Raw genomic sequence first — 20,160 nt, forward strand, 5'->3', positions numbered from 1 at the left:
AATTTTATTTAGAGTTGCATAGGACATGTATAGGCACGTTATCCAATCAGGTTAACACACTTGTTAAAGCATAACAGAGTCAGCCTATGGGTGAACTATATGTCAAGGTAGTGTAAACAAACCAAGCATGCCTAAGCAATTCTACCCAGCAACAGGTCTGAGACAAAGGACTGGGGGGATGGTAAGCTCCTACACACAGCATGAGACAAGGCAGCACGGGTGCGCTCACATCACAGTTTGGTGGGATGCTTGAAAGAGCGAGGCCTCCCCTCAGCTCCTAGCTCAGCCTTAACAGCTACAAAGACCTTCATTTCATGGCAAGTCTTTACTATTACCTCAGTTTCTCTGTCCAGACCGTTTGGCTTACTTAGACCAAGGTGTCAGCTACTGCTGTCAGATAAACTTGAGGAATATTCCCTACACAGAACAAGAAAGATCAACAGTGCTACCCTAGTCTGAGACCAAGGCTTCTGGAAAGTACCTGGAGAATCACTGGCAGAGTCCGCTTTGGAAGAGAAAAGAAGCAAAAATCTGAGATCAAAGAGGCGATCAAGAACCCATTGAAGGAGAGCGGAGCTTGCATCTACATCTGCTTCCTTGTGCTTCCAGTTTTTATTCCATCCTATTGGGCAGTGTCGGCCCACTCTTAGGGAGGGGCTCCACTTCAGTTCACTATCCCACATTTCAGTCATTCCTAGACACACCCTAATTTACACACCCAGAGACCTCTTAGTCATAGGCATCTCTTAATTCAATCAAGTTGACAATTCAAATTAACCATCACACTTTGTGTAGTTTGTTGCCATCACAGCATAATATGTTTTTAAAGAATACTTACATGTCATATCATATTCTGAGTACATTGGAGAACCTGGCATTCATTATTTTTTTTTTCAAGTCCATTTCTGCTTCAGTGACAACAAGCTTTCCAAAAACTATCTTAAATGAAGGTATCAGACAGACAATTTATTGGACAAGATTTGATATGGTAAGATATAGTACAGGAATCATAAATGACGTGTTGTGAAACTTCCTGTGGAATGCCAGTACCACTACTTAGTAGAGTTTATTGGGTGACTTAGCTATGCTAAATCCAATTTATATAAAAATCCCTGTTGACCATTGACTCTCCTCGTATGTACTTAGTATCTCCTTTCTTGCCTTGATATTATCCCATATATATTTAATGGTCAACTGTTCCATGATTTCAGATCTGTTCTCTATTAGAGAAATTTTACTGAAAGTAGTAATTAGTCTTAGATAAAATGTTGATGGTTAAAATTGGCAATTTAATTTTCTTTTTATATAAAATTTTAACAGAAACCTCTAGAACATTATCAAAAATGATTACAAGTATGTAAATTAGGGCCATTATGCATAATCCTTAAAAGGAGATAAAGAATATTAATAATGGTTTCTATTTATTAGTTATTCTAAGCACTTGTTTGAATTATTTAGTTATTCCTCACCATTTAACTAATCATAGAATATTATTTCTGGAAAAAATAGTCCCCGATATATGTTTAGAATACAGATAAGTTTCAACAAAAATTTAACTATTGTTTTTGATTGTCACTTTAGTTTGATACTTTATCCTAAAAACTTTTGTTTAAACTTAGTGTTTGTACAACTTATTCTACAAGCATAACATTATGTCTTATTATGTTGACAATGCAATTCTCACCTATTATAAATGTTCTTGTAGCATATGTCTTTCTCATTATATAATCAGGCTATGTTAGAAGTTTGCCGCATTGACTAGTTTTTTCATCACAGAACAATGACAATTCTTCTCTTTTGTTTCTTTGAGCTTGCATACAACACGTGGAATGGGGTAGAATGTGTTATTTATGTTGAAGATGAAATGGATAGGAAAACATCTATAAATATCTACCAAGGGAAGGTAAGAAGAATGTGAAAACTCTGAGTCATTCAAACATTGATCACTTATAGGAGTCCAGCCACACTCTTAACTCTCAGGCTTAGAATAGTTCAGGAAGGATAGCGGTTTGAGCAATTAATGATGTGTAGTGTAGCCTATGATTTTTAAGGTAAATATCTTAGAAGTTTTAAGAAGTATCTTACTGTCAAAAGTAAGATTATAGTTCAAAATTCATTAATCTTTTACATAAATAAAAGTACCAGATTAAAAATGGTTCATTTTCATTTTTAATAGTATTTCCATTGAAGAAGTATTCATTGAACATGAACACCTACGATGGATAGGATATTTATGGTAAAACCACACACAAAAAATTCATTTCATCTAAATTATTTTCTCTATAGAAGGATATAATAATAAGGTCATCAATAGGTTTCATTTAAGTTTGGGTTGGATAGAGAAGAAAAAAGAGTAAACAAATGTCCTGAAGATACAGAGAAAAAAACAAAATATTTTCGAAACTATGCTTTTATTTCAGGTCTTCAGGCCAAAGACTAATGGGTTAAAACGATAGGTATTTTAAATCTGCTACAATTTTAGATTAAGCAGGAGGAAACTGTGTAAGAAAAATGAAGGAAATGTGGGCAGGTATGAGAAGTGTCTATTTCTGCAAAGACTCATGGTGTACATAGGATGTAAGGAAGGCATGTGACTCACAGGAGCAAGCCAGTACCAAGGCGCAATAAGAAGTTCAACAAAGCAGATGTTTTCGTCAGCTCTTTCATCGCTGTGATCAAATGAACTGACAAGAATGATGTAGAGAAGGAAAAGTTTATTTGGAGCCTATGGTTTTAGAGGTCTCAGTCTATTCATGACTGATTCCATTGCTCTGTGCCTGGGATGATGGAGAAGATCATCATGGAAGGTGATGGCAGAGTAAAGCAGCTCTGAACACGGCAAAAAGGAAGCAGAGAGAGAATTCTGCTCACCAGGGAAAAAATACAAATCCCAAAGGCATGTGCCAGTGAAAGATGTTCTACTGCAGTTATTACCAAGTTATCCCTTATAAGTCCATTAATCCCACTCATTAGGTTAAGGTTCCATAATATAATCATTTTGCCTCTGAAAATTCTTGCATTGTCTAACATGAGCTTTTGGGGAATGCCTTATATATAAGCCATAACACCTGATATGCACAATAAACACCATATTAGATGGTGTCAAAGTTCTATCTGTCCCAGCAGTCATTCTAAGTAGTAGTTCTGTGTTAGGCAGAATAATGGCACCCCAAGATGTACTAATCACTAGAACTTGTGAATATACTGTATTACATGTCAAAGAGATTTGATGTTGCAAGTGCAATTAAGGATGCCAATCATATGAATATGGGATGTGGAGATTATCCTGTGTTATCCTAATGTAACTCCCTAAATCCTTAAAAGTAAAAAGGAGTCTGAAGATAAGATCAGAGAGATGTGATATGAAAAGAAGTTGATTCACTGTTGCTGGACTTAAAAATTCAGAAAGAGATGCATAAGCCAAGGAAGCATCTAAGAGCTAGAAAAGCCAAAGATACAAAATTTCCCAAATATCATCAGAAAGATAGGAAGTTTTGGCAATGTTTTACTCTTAACAATTCTGACAATTGGATAGTGACATAATAAACTTTTGTGGTTTTTAAACCATTAAATTTGTGATAACTTGTTATAGTAACAATCGAGAGTTCATACATGCCACAGTTAATACCTGTGGTGAATAGAAGGGTTTCCTAATACGATTGGCTACAGCATTATCAGCTTCCATGCCTTCATTTTAACAACAGGAATTTTCATGAATGTCTACTTGATAATAATTTTATATTTAACTTGTTCTGGAAACAAAATATAATCACAAAAATATCTGAATTTGTATGCTTTAATCATTTGCTCCATTCTAATACTGAGCTTTTCAAGGGAGAGGCACTTGTTTATTTGTTTGACAAAAATGCTTAATATGCAGATTGATTAGCAGTTTGACTCCTATCACTATTCTAATGAGGCCCCTATGGTGATAGTCTACAAAACGTGAACAGATGTCTTCCTGATGTGCAATTTAGGGTTTTAGAAGATAGAGATAGCAGGAAAACATCACAGTTACCATCCTATGAACACATCATTCACAGTAGGCCATGTAAGGCTAAAGCAGTGGGTCCAAGGTAGAACACTTGATTGTTGGATTGTCCCAGTTGTGGAGAATGGGTGGTAAACTAGATAGGAAAAGCCTATTTCTGCACTTTCATTGATTTAACTTCCTCTATTGAACAATTACTATTGATTAATATTATAGAGTCCTGAGGATTCTGATGTTAATTATGACCTAATATATTTATGTAGTTTTCACTCTTCAGTTAAATGTCGTTAATACTCAGTTCCTTTTGGATTCAAAAGAGATCCTTTTTTCCTAAAAAGAGACCATTGTGAGTAGAATCCCAAACATGGCATTGATAAATGTTGCATTTTGGATTATACTGGAAATATAGTCCTGTTTTAGAGACTTATTTGTGAGTGACCGTGAGATCAACACTAGAGACAGGAAAGAAGTGAGGAAGAGGAGTGGGTTAGAAATATTGTACTGATGTATAGAGGAACTCTGAAGGTGGAATGGGCTTCAGAGTTGCTACACATTGGAGCAAGCATACCAGGTTGATTTACTTCCCCAGTGATCAATTTTTGGAAATAGGATGTCCATGGAAGGAGGGGAAGTCCTTGGGAAAGACAATTCTTTAACCAAAGTAATCACCCAAAAGGAGCTACAGGCCGTTTTCCATTAACACTCTAAAGTAGCTGAGGGGAGTAATCCCTCATTCTTTGAAGAAGATGTTGGTAGTACTCGCAATATTCATTCCTGTACAGTTGAACCCTCATGGCACTAAAACAGAAATTATTTAAACAAAAACTTTTCAGGGTCTGGAAAAGAAATCTCACAGTTCCTAAAAGCTCCTTTCTGTACTCATATGCTTTGATCTTTTTGCTTAAATTTTGAATTTTATTATATAAAATATTAACAGGTTAGAAATCCTACACCTCCCACCAAATTTAAATATTTTTAAGATTCCAGTATGTTAAAGTTGTTAATAAATTTGAGTGAGTTTTATTTTTCTTTTCTCAGAATAGCAAATTCATGTTTCTCTAAACACAGTTTAATCTGGTATTAAACCAACAATTATATAATGAAGCAAATTGTTTAATGCATGTTCCTCACAAATTATTGTAAATATAGAATGCAGTACATTTTAAACCAATATATTTAATGTAATCTTTTCTTTGGTTTCTTCAAGAAGTTAATAAACTTTCCAATTATAAATTACCTGAATGCAATTGAAATCATACCTCCTCATTTACAATAAATAATACATATTTTTGCAAAGCAGTATATGGATAATCCTCAAGAAGCTCATAAACTATTGGGATATTTTCTTCACTCTCTGCTTCCTAGTTCTACAGTCATGTTTGATTGAAAGTGAATTTGCAGGCTTTTAATTATCCTGCAGATTGAATTCAACCATTGATAAGTGGTTATTTAATTTACTGTCAGCTTTAACTAACCTCAACAGTGACAGAGCAGTACAGCATTATTTTTAGCAGCATTAATGAATTAGAGTTGTTACTATCTAGAGTAATGGGGCTTTTTTATTGTACTAGAGATGACCAACACATAAGTGAGCAAACTATATTTCAATAGTTGGCACAAAGAAGACATTTGGCACAGAAGTCCAAATTCATTAACTTATTAATTTATTCAGTAAGTAACTATTGAATCCTTCTCCTAGATAGTTATAGCAATTACATAAAGAGATGATAGTGTCACTTGTACTAGACCAGTACTAGGAGAACTGATGGCAAGTAGCTAGATTTTGGATATATTGTGAAGGTAAAAGTCTAAGAATATATGGATTTGTTACTGGGTAGTAACAAATAGAAACTTTACAGATGATAAAAAGATTTTGGCTTAAGCAACTATAGAAATATAATTATCACTCCCAGTGATGGAGAAAGGTTGTTAAATGAACAGTTTTGGCAGGTATATCAGGTATTAAATTGATCTAAAGTAGTAATTACCATACCACATAATATGGAATAATTCATTATTGTTCCTATTAAAGATATGTGAAAATTAATTCTTTTATGATATATTCTTAGTACTAGTGATTTAAATATTTTAAATATGCATTCTCTAAAGATCAAATGAGCAGAGAAAATGTAGTTTTAATATGCATGAATACATATTATTCATAACCCTGAATCTATAAAAATGGAAAAAGTTACCAAACATAATTCTAACACCAAAAACATTGAAACATAAAACTAATTTATATATGATGCAGTTTAATTTTTTTAACTTTCTTCAACAAGTTTTAGATTAGCTTTGTTTGTGTGCAATTTGTCTCACCTGTATGAAAATTTTAAAATAGATTAATAGAAAATATGAAACAATCCTTGTCTAACAAGGGAGATATTTATATTTCTGAAGTTGTCTTAGACTCATGTCTAACTTTTAGAAAGTAGATTACATTATTTTCAATATTTTTCTTTGTTTATTAATAACATAACATAACAACATTTTGCAAAATCTCCATTTGCTTTCCATTCTCAGTATTTGTCCAATATTATTGAATGCTTTAGGTTCTCTATTCTTGTTCATTTTCATCTCCTCTCAATATCTCACTACTTTGGGTCCTACAGGTTACTGTCTTTTATTGTACTCCCTATTTTTTTATACTTCATCATGTGCTTTCATCTGTTTTTCCTTTAAGAAAAATAAATCAAGACAAAAACAATGAAGACATTTTTGAATTGGTAAAAGCTAAAAAGGTGCAAGGATTTCATCAAGCAGATTTATATAATCTCAAACATGTAGTAATTATAAATCATTGAAGAAAATTCAGTTCCATTTTTCTTGCAAATAAGATCTTAGTTACATTAGTTTGTTCATTTTTCCTAGAAAAAAATCTTTGAAATATATAAAATTGCATTTAGAATTGTAAATGCTCTGAAGGCAACACAAAATCAACATGGATATTTGAGCATGGTATCTGCTATTCCAAGTTTTTTATCTGAATTGATTGAATTTTCTGTATAGTATATATGTGCAATATGTTAAGAAAAATGCTCTGTTGTATCAATATGCCGCAGGGGAATACAAACAGAGATGTGTCTGATCATGTAAAAACATGAGATGGAGGCTGTTCTCAAATGATTGACAAGTCAAGTATCTAGTGAATGACCAAAGAAAATGTCTTCATTGGGCCAAACTGATTGATGCACGTTGAAAATTCTTAGAAACAGTTAAAGAGTAATGTCGTGGTGGGAAAGTGATTGCTGACAACTGGCTGTATGCATCTTTACCTGAAGGGACTGGTTGAATAAAGGAATAAAGATTCCATAAAGTAGCAAATGACAGGTATAGAGTTCTCGTATTTCAATATGTCTAAAGATAAGGATGAATCAACAATGAAAATAGCAACCAAATGTTCAATGTATCAGTTTGGCACTGCATTTTTCTTGGCTAAACCTAGATATTTCACTTTCTTGCAAGTTTTTCTTCATTTTTTAAAAATATTTCTAAATCATGTAGTCATTTTTTTTTTAACTTAGAAATTTGGACAAGCAGATATTCAATATCAATAACAATATCAATGCTTAAAGGATATGATCTTTTTCTTAAGACTGTAATGGACACTCATACAAAAATGCACTAGTATTCATGACATTGCTATATATATTATATAAGTTTATAGATATATGATATATAATGATATGTATGATATATACAAATGTAAAATTGAATGGAAATCTTTATAGATATTTCATTACTCGTTGAAAATTATCCATATTACCCAAAGCAACATTCAGATTCAACACAATCCTGATCAAAATCTCAATAGAATTTTTCACAACATTTAAAAAAAAAATCCTTTTGGAATCCACAAAAACCCCATATACCCTGCTATGATTTGGATGTGAGGTATTTCCTGAAAATGTTCATGTGTTTATTCAGGAATATTAACAATTGAAATAATTAGATTAAGACAACTTTAACCTACTCAGTGGATTAAGCAATTTGATAATTTAACAATTTGGAAAAAAAATTGACTGTACTGGTGGCAACTGTAGGTGGATGGGGCATGACTAGAAGATAGGTCACTGAGAATGTGCCTTTGAAGTTTATATTTCACCCTTGGTGCCTTGGTTGCTTTCTTTCTCTCTCTCTCTCTCTCTCTCTCTCTCTCTCTCTCTCTCTCTCTCTCTCTCTCTCTGCTTCCCAGCTACCATAAACTGAGTTGATTTTCTCCAACATTCCTTTCTTCCATGATATTCTGCCTCACCTCGGTCCCAGAGTAATGATCTGCTGACCATGAACCAAACCTCTGAAACCAGGAGTCAAAATAAACTTTCCCTGCTCTAAGTTGTTCTTGTCAAGTGGTTCATTTACAACAAAACAAGTGAAACAAAAGCAAAACAAACAAACAACAGCAAACTAACACAACCAAAGCAGTTCTGAGAAAGATAAATGAATATGGAGGCACCATGATATCTGATTTAAAACTATGTTGCAAAGGTATAGTAATTAGTACAAGATGTTGCTTGCATAAAAACCAATATATAACACAAGATTCCCTCACTTGTGAAATCTAAAACAGTTCAGCATAGAATGGTAGTTATCAGAGGTACAAAAGAAGAGCGTGGAGAGAGGGAGAAGGAAACGTTTGTCCACAGTGCTGTTACACTTAGGAACCAGAACTTCTGCTGTGCTCTTACTAAGCAGGATGACTATGGATAACAGTGATGAACAATGCATTTTAAAAAGTTAGAAGACAGGATTGTCATCATAAGAAATGATAAATATTTGAGGGTGAATATGTTCACCTGATTTAAACATTACGTATCAAAACAACACATGGTACCCCCATTCATATGTATCATTTTTGTGTTTTTATGTATCAGCATACAATAAATTAATACCAGGTATATAGATCAGCAGAACGAAAAGACAGAGTCCAGAACTAAAACTAAATGTATACGGTCAACTAAATCTTGACAAGGGCACCAAGAAAATACAAGGGGAGGCTGGAAGACTATTCAAAAATTGGTGTCTGGAAAATTGGAGTTCCAGATGCAAAATAATGAAATTGAACTCCTCCCTTAAACCATGCTACAAAATCAACTCAGAATTGACAAAAGGACTAAACATGAAACCTGAAAACATAAATTCACAAGAACAAAACAGAAGAGAATCTCCTTGACATTGGAATTGGCAGTGGTTTCTTGAATGCCACATTAAAGGTTCAGGCTACAGAAGTAAAAATAAATAAATGGGATTACATAAACCAAAGAACTTCCGTACAACAAAGGAAACAACCAACAGAGTGAAAAGGCAACCTATAGATTGGTAAAATATGGAGGAACCTTTTATCTGCTAAGATATTAATATCAAAACTTCCAAAGAACTCATACAAATGAAGAAAATGTATAATCTGATTAAAAATTGCAAAAGACATTAATAGACATTTTTCTGAATATGACATAATAATGATCAATGAGTGCATGAAAAGGTACTCATCGCCACTTGTCATGAAGGAAAGGCAAATTAAAATCACTGCAAGATATCACCTTTGCCCCTTAGGTTTCTTGTTACACAGAGAGAAACAAGTATTTTGAAGGTGTGGAGAAAAGGAGACTGCTGTAAGATGTTGGTAGGAGTGTGGATTGTTGCAGTCACTACAGAAAACAACATGCAAGCTCCTCAAGAAAATGGAAACAGACTTACTAGCTGGGCACAGTGGCACACATCAGTAATCCCAGAGACTCGGGAGGTGCAGGCAGGAGAGTCCCAATATTGAGACCAGTGTGAGCAACTTAGAGAGACCATGTGTTAAAATTTAAAATAAAAGGGTCCCACACACAATCCCCATCCCTTTTGAAAGTCTCTCTACTCCCCAATTATTTGTGCCTTTGTACTACCAAATAATGGGCAATTCTGTCCCATTATCTGACTTGTCTCCACTGCACTATAAACTTTTTGGTGTCTATTATTGCTAATACACACATTCCTGCCTCTCCTTCAAAATATTCTGGAGAATTATATTTCACAGACATTCAAGGATGACTATTTTTTACTGACCTCATAATATCTCCCTCAGAAAATTATTAGACTCTTAAAATGTCCAATGTGATTCTTTATTGTTTTACTTACATTTTTGTAATTTATGCTTTAATTATAATCTACCCTGTGGTTTGATATTGTGTTCCCTATTGTATAAATTCTTTACTGTTTTTGAGAACTTTCATAGCTGGTATAAGGCCAGTTTTGTAATTGTGTCTTATGTGCCTGAACATACTTGAACTGTTTTTGTTGTGTATCCAATTTGAAATAAAACAAGTTTGCTAATTATCTTTAAAATAAAGGACCTTGGGATATAGCTCAATGATAGAACATCCCTAGGTTCAATAACCAGTACCTCCACACACAAACAATAGATAAAGTGTTACATATAAAAATATCTAACATATAATTATTTAGGCAACTACTACATGGCCTAGCAATCCTGCTTTTGAATATAAATGACCAAAAGAAATGAAATCACCATCTCAGAAAGATGTCTGTATTCCCATTTTCATTGCATTGCAACATAATTTACAATAGTCAACATATGTAAACAACTTAGGTGTTGGTCAACGAATGATTGGCTAAAGAAATGGTGATATTTGTATGTATGTGTGCTACATACATACGGTAGAATATTATTCAGTCTTTAAAAAGGAGATCTTATCATTTAGCACAATATGAATCCACCAGATTTTTTAAAAATAATAAAGATATAAAAGATATGTAAAAGGATATTGCATTATCTCACTTACATGTAGAGCCCACCCATCCCCCTCCAAAAAAAAACCAAGAGATAAAGAATAAAACTATAGTTAGCAAGGTCAAGTTAGGAGAAGAAAATGGGATGATTTAGGCAAACAGTTAACTAATAAATGAGGAAAGGAACTGAACAGACACTTCACAGAAGAAGGAATATGAATGACCAACAAATATATGAAAAAATGTTCAACAACTCCAGTAATTAGATAAATGCAAATTGTAACTCCACTGAGATTTCCTTTCACTCCAGTCAGATGTCAGCATCAAGAATACAAGTAACAATACATGTTAGTGAGAATATGAGGAAAAGGGTACACTCATATATTACTTGTGGGACTACAAATTGGTGCAACCACTCTGGAAAGCAGTATGAGATTCCTCAGGAAACTCAGAATGGAGCCACCATTTGACCCAGTTATCGCACTCCTTGGCCTATACCCAAAGGACTTAAAATCAGGATACTACAGTGATACAGCCACATCAGTGTTTATAGCAGCTCAATTCATAATAGCTAAACTATGGAACCAACTTAGATGCTCCTCAATATATGAATGGGTAAAGAAACTGTGGTAGATATACACAGTGGAATATTACTCATTCCTAAAAAATATATTTGTTGACATTGGCCAGTAAATGGATGGATCTGGAGACTATTGTACTAAGTAAAATAACTCACTCCCCCAAAAGTTCAATGTTCTCTCTGATATGCAGATGTTAACACATAACAAGGGGAAAGAGAAGAATAAAAAATAACAGTAAAAATTTTCAGATATGTAGGGTGAACACATCTAAAAAATAATGTGAAGTGTGAAAACTATAGTTGATAGTGTATTATATTCAGGAGTTTGTTTTTCTTTTTTTCTTCTCTCTTTTTTCATGAGTACATTATAGCTACTCCTTACACAGGAGAAAAATAAGCACCTATGTGAGATGATGAATATGTCAATTTGTTTCCTTATAATGACCATTTTACTATTGTCAAGAATCTCCCTGCATGTTTTATACCTCAAATATGCACAATGTTTATTTTACTAATTATCTTCTGTTTTAATAGGTAAGAAAAACTTAACAGATCTATTTATTAATTTTAATATTAATAACCTACAGAATAATATAAAAATAGAGGTATAAAACAACACATTTATGACTTTATTAATAATAGGTGGGAGTCAAATGAGGGAAATTAGATTTATAAGTTTCAATTTTGTGTTTGTATTGTTTAAAAGCAGATTCAAACATTTTAGGACATAATGTCATGAGATAATCAAATTGTTGAATACTACTTTATCCTTATCCTCCTTACTATTTACAGTGATTTCAAGTTCATATTTAATAGTTGAACTTGTTCTGTATCTAACCACAAACGCAGTCATTGCACTTGCCTGCTGAACTGCATGTTAAAGAATAAACTCTTAGATATAGCAGTCATCACTAGGATCCCACTCTGTGCCTTCAATTAACTCTCCAGAATCCTAAACTGTAAATGCTTGTTCACATATATCTTACTGTCTCAGATTGCTACTGTGTTTAGCTTCAAAATTAGTGTATAACCACTGACCACAGTGGCCTATTACTGTTCCTCCTAAAGACTCTTAGAAATGACTCTGACTTATGAAGGAATTGTTTTACATTGGATATTTTCTAAGTTCTTCATACACATAAGGCCATTAAATATTCAAAACATTTGTGCGTAGCAGTTAATGTCATTCCCTTTACAGATGAGGAACTGAAGCACAGAGAAGTGTGGCTGAAGTCATCAGTCTTATAAGTGGTAAAACTAGTTTGAATTCAGAGGGTCTGGAATCAAGATCTGCATGGGAGAGGACCTTGTATACACCTCTACTATGTCTTTAACTCCATTATATTACAATTGTTTACTCATTGTTCTTCTCTTCTGTCAATTCTTGAGAAATTGGCTGTTCTCACTCAACTTTGTGCAAAGAAGTCCTTTTCATAGCAGTTATTTCTCAGTCAGTGCAATATAAACTATTGCTGAACTGAATTACATTTTAAATAAAGGTTCATTGTAACTTTTGCACAGATCCTGGCTTATAGGGACACTCAGTTTTTGAAAGGATAAAGGAAAACAAAAGGTAAGAAGCAAGGAAGAAAGAAGAAAGGAAGAAAGACTAATCCCAGTATGTTGGGAAAATACAACTAAAATCAAAATTTTCTCTAAATCCAGAAATTCTCTCTAAATATATGGCTGAGAAATAAAATGCCTTTTATTATCAATAAGCACTGAAACAGAACATATTTTGCATTAGAGGCAGTACACTTGGATTCTGTAGAGACAGAAAGGAATTTCAGCCTTTTGTATAGCTAAGCAGTTACGATCCATTACATACATTATATACACTTTTTTTTTTTTTTTGGTGGAGACGTATTGGGGATTGAACTCAAGGACATTTGACCACTGAGCCACATTCCCAGTCCTATTTAGTTGTATTTTATTTAGAGACAAGGTCTCATTGAGTTACTTAGTGCCTCACATTTTCTGAGGCTGACTTTAAACTTGCAATCCTCCTGCCTCAACCTCCTGAGCCCCTGGGGTTACAGGCAAGGCCACCTCACCTGCTCCATCACATACACATTATGAAAATAAATGCTAACTAGTCCTCGAGAGGATTTGATGGTACTGTTTGTTTACAGAATATATTCTAACATTACCTGGGTGATTATCTATGTTCACTAATCAGTTTTATTCAGAGGAAAAACTGACTTCTCTCATCTTTATGACAGGAGGGAGTTTTGGGATTCTGAGCAAGATGCCAGGGAAGCTAAGCTCCTAAACTACCATAGAAGTGGAGAATTCAGGGAACTCTCTCCCTGGATGCTTGCTGCATTGCACACAGATGGCCCCAGGTTCATGTGAAAGTACACAAAATGTTAATCTAGTCTACAGGAGGATTTATGTACATTTCAAAGAGAGGAGAAAGTATTTAAACAATTATTCTAAAGTAAATGTTCCAAGAATAAAGAAAGGAGGGTTATCTCTTGCTTTTCAACAGGGAGAACTAAGTCGCTAATATTTAATTTGTCTTTGTCTAAGACAAGCGAATAAAAAAACAGTTCATTATTTTTAGTTTCTCTCTTAGTCCTATTTATGTTTTACAGCTATGAGAGAACTTATTTGATACTGAGTTTGAAATAATTATTCCTAGGAGTATCTGTGATCAGTGTCAAAGTGTTCAGGAAACATAGGTTATTGGTGTTTTTCTTTAGATACAGGTAGAATTCTCCATTTTTACTGGCTTTATTGATCAAACTAGTCAGAATAGCAAGAGACATTTTAAATAGTTCATTCTAACTGTTGCTCTAATTTGCTTTCTTTCCTTTGACAAAATTAGTTAAACCACTGAAAATGGTAAAATTGACCTGCTTTGAGTAAAACTTGGTTTTACTGAGTTTCTTGAAGTGCTTGGCTCTGAAATGCAGTAGAGTATGAATAATTCTTCAATGCAAATTGGAGCTTCCCTAGAGATACTTTATCTCTAGGAATGGATGACACAACTGGTGAGCCAACAATTTCTCTTGAACAAACAGCGAAGTAGAAAAAGATTTACAACCACACTACCTTGTGTGTTGACCTCCAATCTTCGTGACATATGTTTTCCCCTTTGGAGATCTTTGAACTGTATTTAGGTTTTGGTTTTCAAATTAAGTTGTATCTCATTTTAGCTCTATTGCGTATGACCGTGAAAAACTCGCCTACCTGGTTTTAACTTCAATCTCCTCATCTATAAAGAAATAATGTGATTACTTGATCTGCCTGTCCAATCTTAAAGGGTTGGTATAAAGATCCAGTGGATTGTTTGCTTTGGCGGCACAAATACTAAAACTGGTACAATACAGAGATTAGTATGGTCCCTGCTCATTGAAGACATAGACTTCTGAAGCGCTCCATACTTTTAATTTAAAAGCAATAATTAAAAATAAATAACAGAAGAAATATCAATAATACAGAGAAAGGAGAATGGGGGGAGGGAGGAAGAGAGGGGAAGAGAGCATGCATGTTTATGTCAAAATGAACCCAATTATTAATTCACTTATAAAAACACTTAAAAATACAGTGGAAAAATAAATGTAACATTTCTTATTAAATGGGACTAATGAGTAACTTTTCTACTCCAAAATGTAAAACATTGGCTTCAGTTTCCCTTGCAATCTCCCAAGTTAGTGTTCATTTTTAACATTATTATAAATGATAAATACATTTGAAATCAATAATAAATTTTGAATAAAAAAGAAAGTAAGTCAGAATGAGTCTGGTATATCAGGAAACACCCTGAGATCTTTCAGTTTCACTATCTTACAAGGCTTTTCCTTGGAAGAAACATTTAATCTCTGTAGAGCTCTGTTTCTCCCCTGTAAAGTGAGTTGCACTGGAAATTATCTAAGGTCACTTTGGGATTTATTGCTCCATTTCAAAATAATAAAAAAAATGAGGGTCCAGTGAGGATGACAAGTGTTGTTATTTTTCATGTTCACACTTGTTTGAACTTTAATTGCGCTGCTCTCTCTAACACAAAATCAATGCCCTTCACTGAACACCTATAGGCCTCAAATGACAAGGAGATGAGAATCACTGGGTGTCTATTATGCACTTGATACATATCTTCAAAAAGTTTGACAACCTGAGAGAGTAACCACTGAAATGAAGGACAGTTTGCTTCCTTATTATGGAATATTTTAACAATAGATAATGGCTGACAAAGGAAAGTCTTATTAATATTTTTCATCTCTAAGGTATTAAGTGGCCTTGCATTGACTGCCACTGCTGTAGTCATTGAGATTTACAAATATTGCTTGTTTTTGTGGGCATAGAAGGTATAACGATGCTATTTTTTTGTCTATTTTTCCTCAAAAAGGATATTCTATGGGGAATGCATGACCTAAAAATAACAAGATATATATTCTTTCTCTTTTTAATCTGTTCTGTTACAAAGTTTACTTTGTAAAGAAAATCCTGGTAACCAATGTAAGTAAAAATCTTGAACATTTCTGCTAAACAAATGCTTACAGAAAAAGATTAACATTATTATTTACAAGATAAGTATCCCTGAGGGGGGGGGAAATCGTTCATTACACATTGTATATGTATCTAGTTATTCCTCTGGGCCCCTTAGTTAGGTAAAATTGCTATGTGTCATTTAAAAATAAATTTTTAAAAATTTGTTTACTTGACTGCTTGTATCCCCAGGTGCTTGAATGGCTTTTCTCCAGAGTTTAATTTCCAAAGGATTAAAGAGGATACTAAATAAGTAATAGATATGCAACTAGGTAAATGGTAAACCTATACTGGGATTAAGATTGCATAGCATATACCTAAATCAACATCAGACACTAAAAGAAAAGACAACTAAAAGAAAGACAACATCAGAAACTAAAGCAGGACCAAAGCAACTTAGTGAGACCCTGTCTCAAAATAAATTATAAGAAGGGCTGAGGATGTAACACAGTGGTATACGCCCCTGGGTTTAATCCCAGTACAAAAAAAAAAAAAAAAAAAGAAAGAAAGAAAAAGAATTTCTCTGTAAGCAAATACTGTTATTTGTGTATTATTCTTCTGACTTAGGGTGAATATTTCAGTGCCATGGAGACAAACAGAAGAGGCTAGTATATTTACTTAAAAATTATTTGAGCAAACGGAAAAATATTTGACTCCAAATGTGTTTTCATAGGAACAAATGATAAATGATATGAATGAAAAACAGAATCTTTCTCTGCAAAGGTACTTTGAATTCCTTCTAACAAAATGACTACCATGTTTGTATTATATTTCTAATTTTCTAATGAACCATGATGAAAAATTTAGTCAAACATTATCTTAGCAAGAGCTATACTGAATAAAGAATTATACCACATTCTCATATTTTTCTGATGTTTTCTCAAATGCTCTTATTACATAGATTGCTATAGTCATCTGATTTCCTTAAATGTCTGACCTCAATGTTTTCTATCCTTCCCTCGTTCTACTTAAAATATGTGGGTTTCACAGTGTCCTACTCTATAGACTTCGGTTTTGGAGACACTATACCACCAGCCAACTCTCTGCAAGGTTAACCCCTCAAAGCATTTGATGTCTTCGTGTATTATCATGTATTCACTGAGATAAAGTGAACAACTTATTTTCACTTCAAGTTCCTTGACAAAATCATTTTTAATTTTTTTGTGTTAAAAATATACAAAATATTAAATGTATAATTTTAAATATTTCAAAGGAACAAAACTGGGATATTGATTACCTCTGCAATCTTATTCAACTGTCACCACTATTTCCAAAACCGTTTTATCAACCCAAAGAGAAATCCAGAGTCCAATGTTCCCAATATCATCTGTTAAAGATACTAATCTTTCCCCAATGAATAGATGTGAATCTTTATTAAAAATAGAGTGGGTCTACATGATACAGATTTATTTCTGTACTCTCATTATATCCCATTGGACTTTAAGCTGTCCTTGTGCTAGTACCACAGTGATTATTGTAGCTGTGTGATGAGTTTTGAAACTGGGAAGTATGAGTCCTCTGGTTTTGTGCTTCTATTTCAAGATTGTTTTGGCTATTTGGGGCACCTCACAATTGTATTAGATATTTGGTTTTCCCATTCCTACAAACATACATGTTGACATTTTGGTAGGAATTTCACAGAATCTGTACATTTTGCTAATCTTAATATCCTAACAATATTGGTTATACATCGCCTTGTAAGTTATTTCTTTATTAATGTATTGTAAATTTCAGAATCCCTCATTTTGTTGCTTAAATGTAAACTTAGGTATTTTATTCTTTTATAGGTTTTTTTAAGTGGAATTGCCTTTGTAACTTCCTTTCCTATTGCTCATAGTTGGTGTAGGGTAATGATTTTTGGATGTTAAAATTTTTTAAATGTCAGATATATCCAAGTGAAATTAAAAAATAAAAAGGACACTGTGAAAAGCTCTGTGTTCCCTGTTCCAGAGAAAATTCTAAAGAAACCACATATTTAACTGCCAGCTGTACCAGATACCCTTTCGACATTGGATGACATTGGATTTTATAGTTTTAAAATTCTTACATGATACTCCCAGAATAATCAATTATTTATTGTATATTTGGCATGCCTTTTTGCCCATTGTATCAATTGTTTCTAAATTTTAAAAATTCCATGTCCCTAAGAAATAGTAATGGGTTAGATTAGATCAGATTCAAGTAATTTTATAAGAAATCAGTAACTGTGCTTTCATATTGAAAACTTTATAATTTGGAAACTGAATTTGATCTGAATATTTGTGTGAATGAGAGGAACAGAAAGTTTTAAAACTTTAAAATTAAAGGAGTTTCAAGACAGTGACTTTGTGCTTTGTATTAATTAAAATAGAATGAAGACATTAGAGTTTATTCAAGTATCTGTATCTTCAGGTAACTGCTACTAAAATATAAGGTAGATATTAGAGAGAAACTGAATAATATCTTGAAATAACAGAAAATCTTCATTTAGCAACAAAATGAAAAAAATAAAGTATGAATAATAGAAATAAAAAAAATCTGACTTGATTCCCAAACTGTTTCTATATAATTTTATATCTAAAATCAAACTAGTATTAAAAATGAATGTGGAGAAAATAATATGTGACATTGTTAGCTCCTCCAAATTCATGTCAATATCTAATTAATTTTCAGTTCTCAGTAGGAAGCTTTTCTTTTCTGAAATATTTCATCCAATCCTGCTTGTTCTTAACACCTAATGATTTTCTTTGCATAGCAAGTACTTGATAAATATTGGTTGATTATGATGTCATATATCTCCCATTTCCTCTCCAGACCACCTTTCTACCTTTCTCCATCATCTTCTTTATCCTAGGGGAATGACCTGTTGGTTTAGATCACTTAATGAATTTATACCTATTGGCATCAAATAGGGATTCCTGGTAGGGGATTAGAAAGTGAGGAAGACAACATATTTACTCTACTATTTGTTCCTGTGAAGGCCCTACCTCCACCTAAAGGTTGCAGACTTCTCACTGAGACCCTTTCCACAGATGTCTTACTATCAGGGTTCAATTATTATTCTTGGGACTGTATACCATCTCTTTTAGTACTGCTACATTATGAGGCATATTTTCACATGCATTCATTATGAACTGCTATAAAATTGTCCTATTTGAATATGCATTCTACTTGTATTGAGGCTCTGATGGACAACACAATGAACATTAGTACAGCTATGATGTACGAATGTTAATATTCTGCAAATAAGCGCAGCACCAATATTAGCTAAATACATTTACCCCATTGACATAGCTTTTCCTTTTGATTTCCTCTTCCTTCCTATCAATCTCTGTGATACATAGAAAAAAAAAGATAGTAAGGAGCCCGTGCGTGGTGTTTTTGTTTTTGTTGTTGTTGTTTTCCATTTAGACCTTTAAGAAAGGTATCAAAACATAAAATAAAATGAACACAGACTTTACACTTACTCCTCACAATCAATAAACCTTTTGAAGTGGACAAGGTTTAAAGAGATGAAAGTTCTTTACAGGTCACTGCATTTAAAGTATAACTCCCTCCAGGAAGCCACCTTTAATAGTATTCTCTTAAATACACTTCAAATGGTTTTGCACTACAATCTGTAAAACTGTTTTTATAGTTCAGCAGTCAAAGGTCTAGTCCCTTAAAATGAGATTACACAGCCTCTAGTGCAGATCATGAAGCTACTCTTAGTACCTGCATATCTGAGCAGCAAGTACATGGATTATGTAATACCAATGTTTTTTTCATATTGCAAAGAGTGAGGTAATGCTATATTCGCTTCCTTCTTTCGGAATTCTTTTTTTGACAATAATATTTAAATTTGGCTAATAGATGGTCAACTTTTGAGTTTAATAAGATTCTTTCAACCATTCTTTCCTTCTTAACCCTTCTATGTAAAGAATTATAATTATAATTTCCTTATAATCTAGTTTCCTAGGCATAGTCTTTGTTTATGTTTGTTGACAAGGTGAAATTATGGATAAAAGGATTTTCATCCTCAAAAGTACTGCAATTTATATAATAAATTATGTGTTTGACTTACTTAGAAAATAATATTTTTGCATGACATAGCATATGCAAGTGAGATTTGCCAGTTTTAGCAAATTGGCTATCCTATGCAATATTTGACATACACTTATGCTAAGAAAACTCCTCATCTAAAATTCAGTGTTAACTGAGTACTGTATTTCTGTATATGACAACCTTACTTAAAAGAAATTAAAACCATGAGGTAAGTAATAGTAGTTTGCAGTCCTTCCACTGGTCTTCAGTGAATAAGAAGACCTTGAAGCCAAACTTAAATGCAAAAGAAAATTTAATTTTTTCCTTCAAAGTTTTGGTATTACTTTGGTTTGGTAATGCT

General features: G+C 33.2%; 1 pseudogene; it reads left to right on the forward strand.

Annotated features, from left to right (window-relative positions):
- The first annotated feature begins 14,601 nt into the window (after nt 1-14,601).
- Nucleotides 14,602-14,699, forward strand: LOC124987724 (uncharacterized; annotated as a pseudogene).
- Nucleotides 14,700-20,160: the final 5,461 nt, after the last annotated feature.

The sequence above is a fragment of the Sciurus carolinensis genome, chromosome 6 (assembly GCF_902686445.1).
Source record: "Sciurus carolinensis chromosome 6, mSciCar1.2, whole genome shotgun sequence".
NCBI lineage: Eukaryota > Metazoa > Chordata > Mammalia > Rodentia > Sciuridae > Sciurus > Sciurus carolinensis.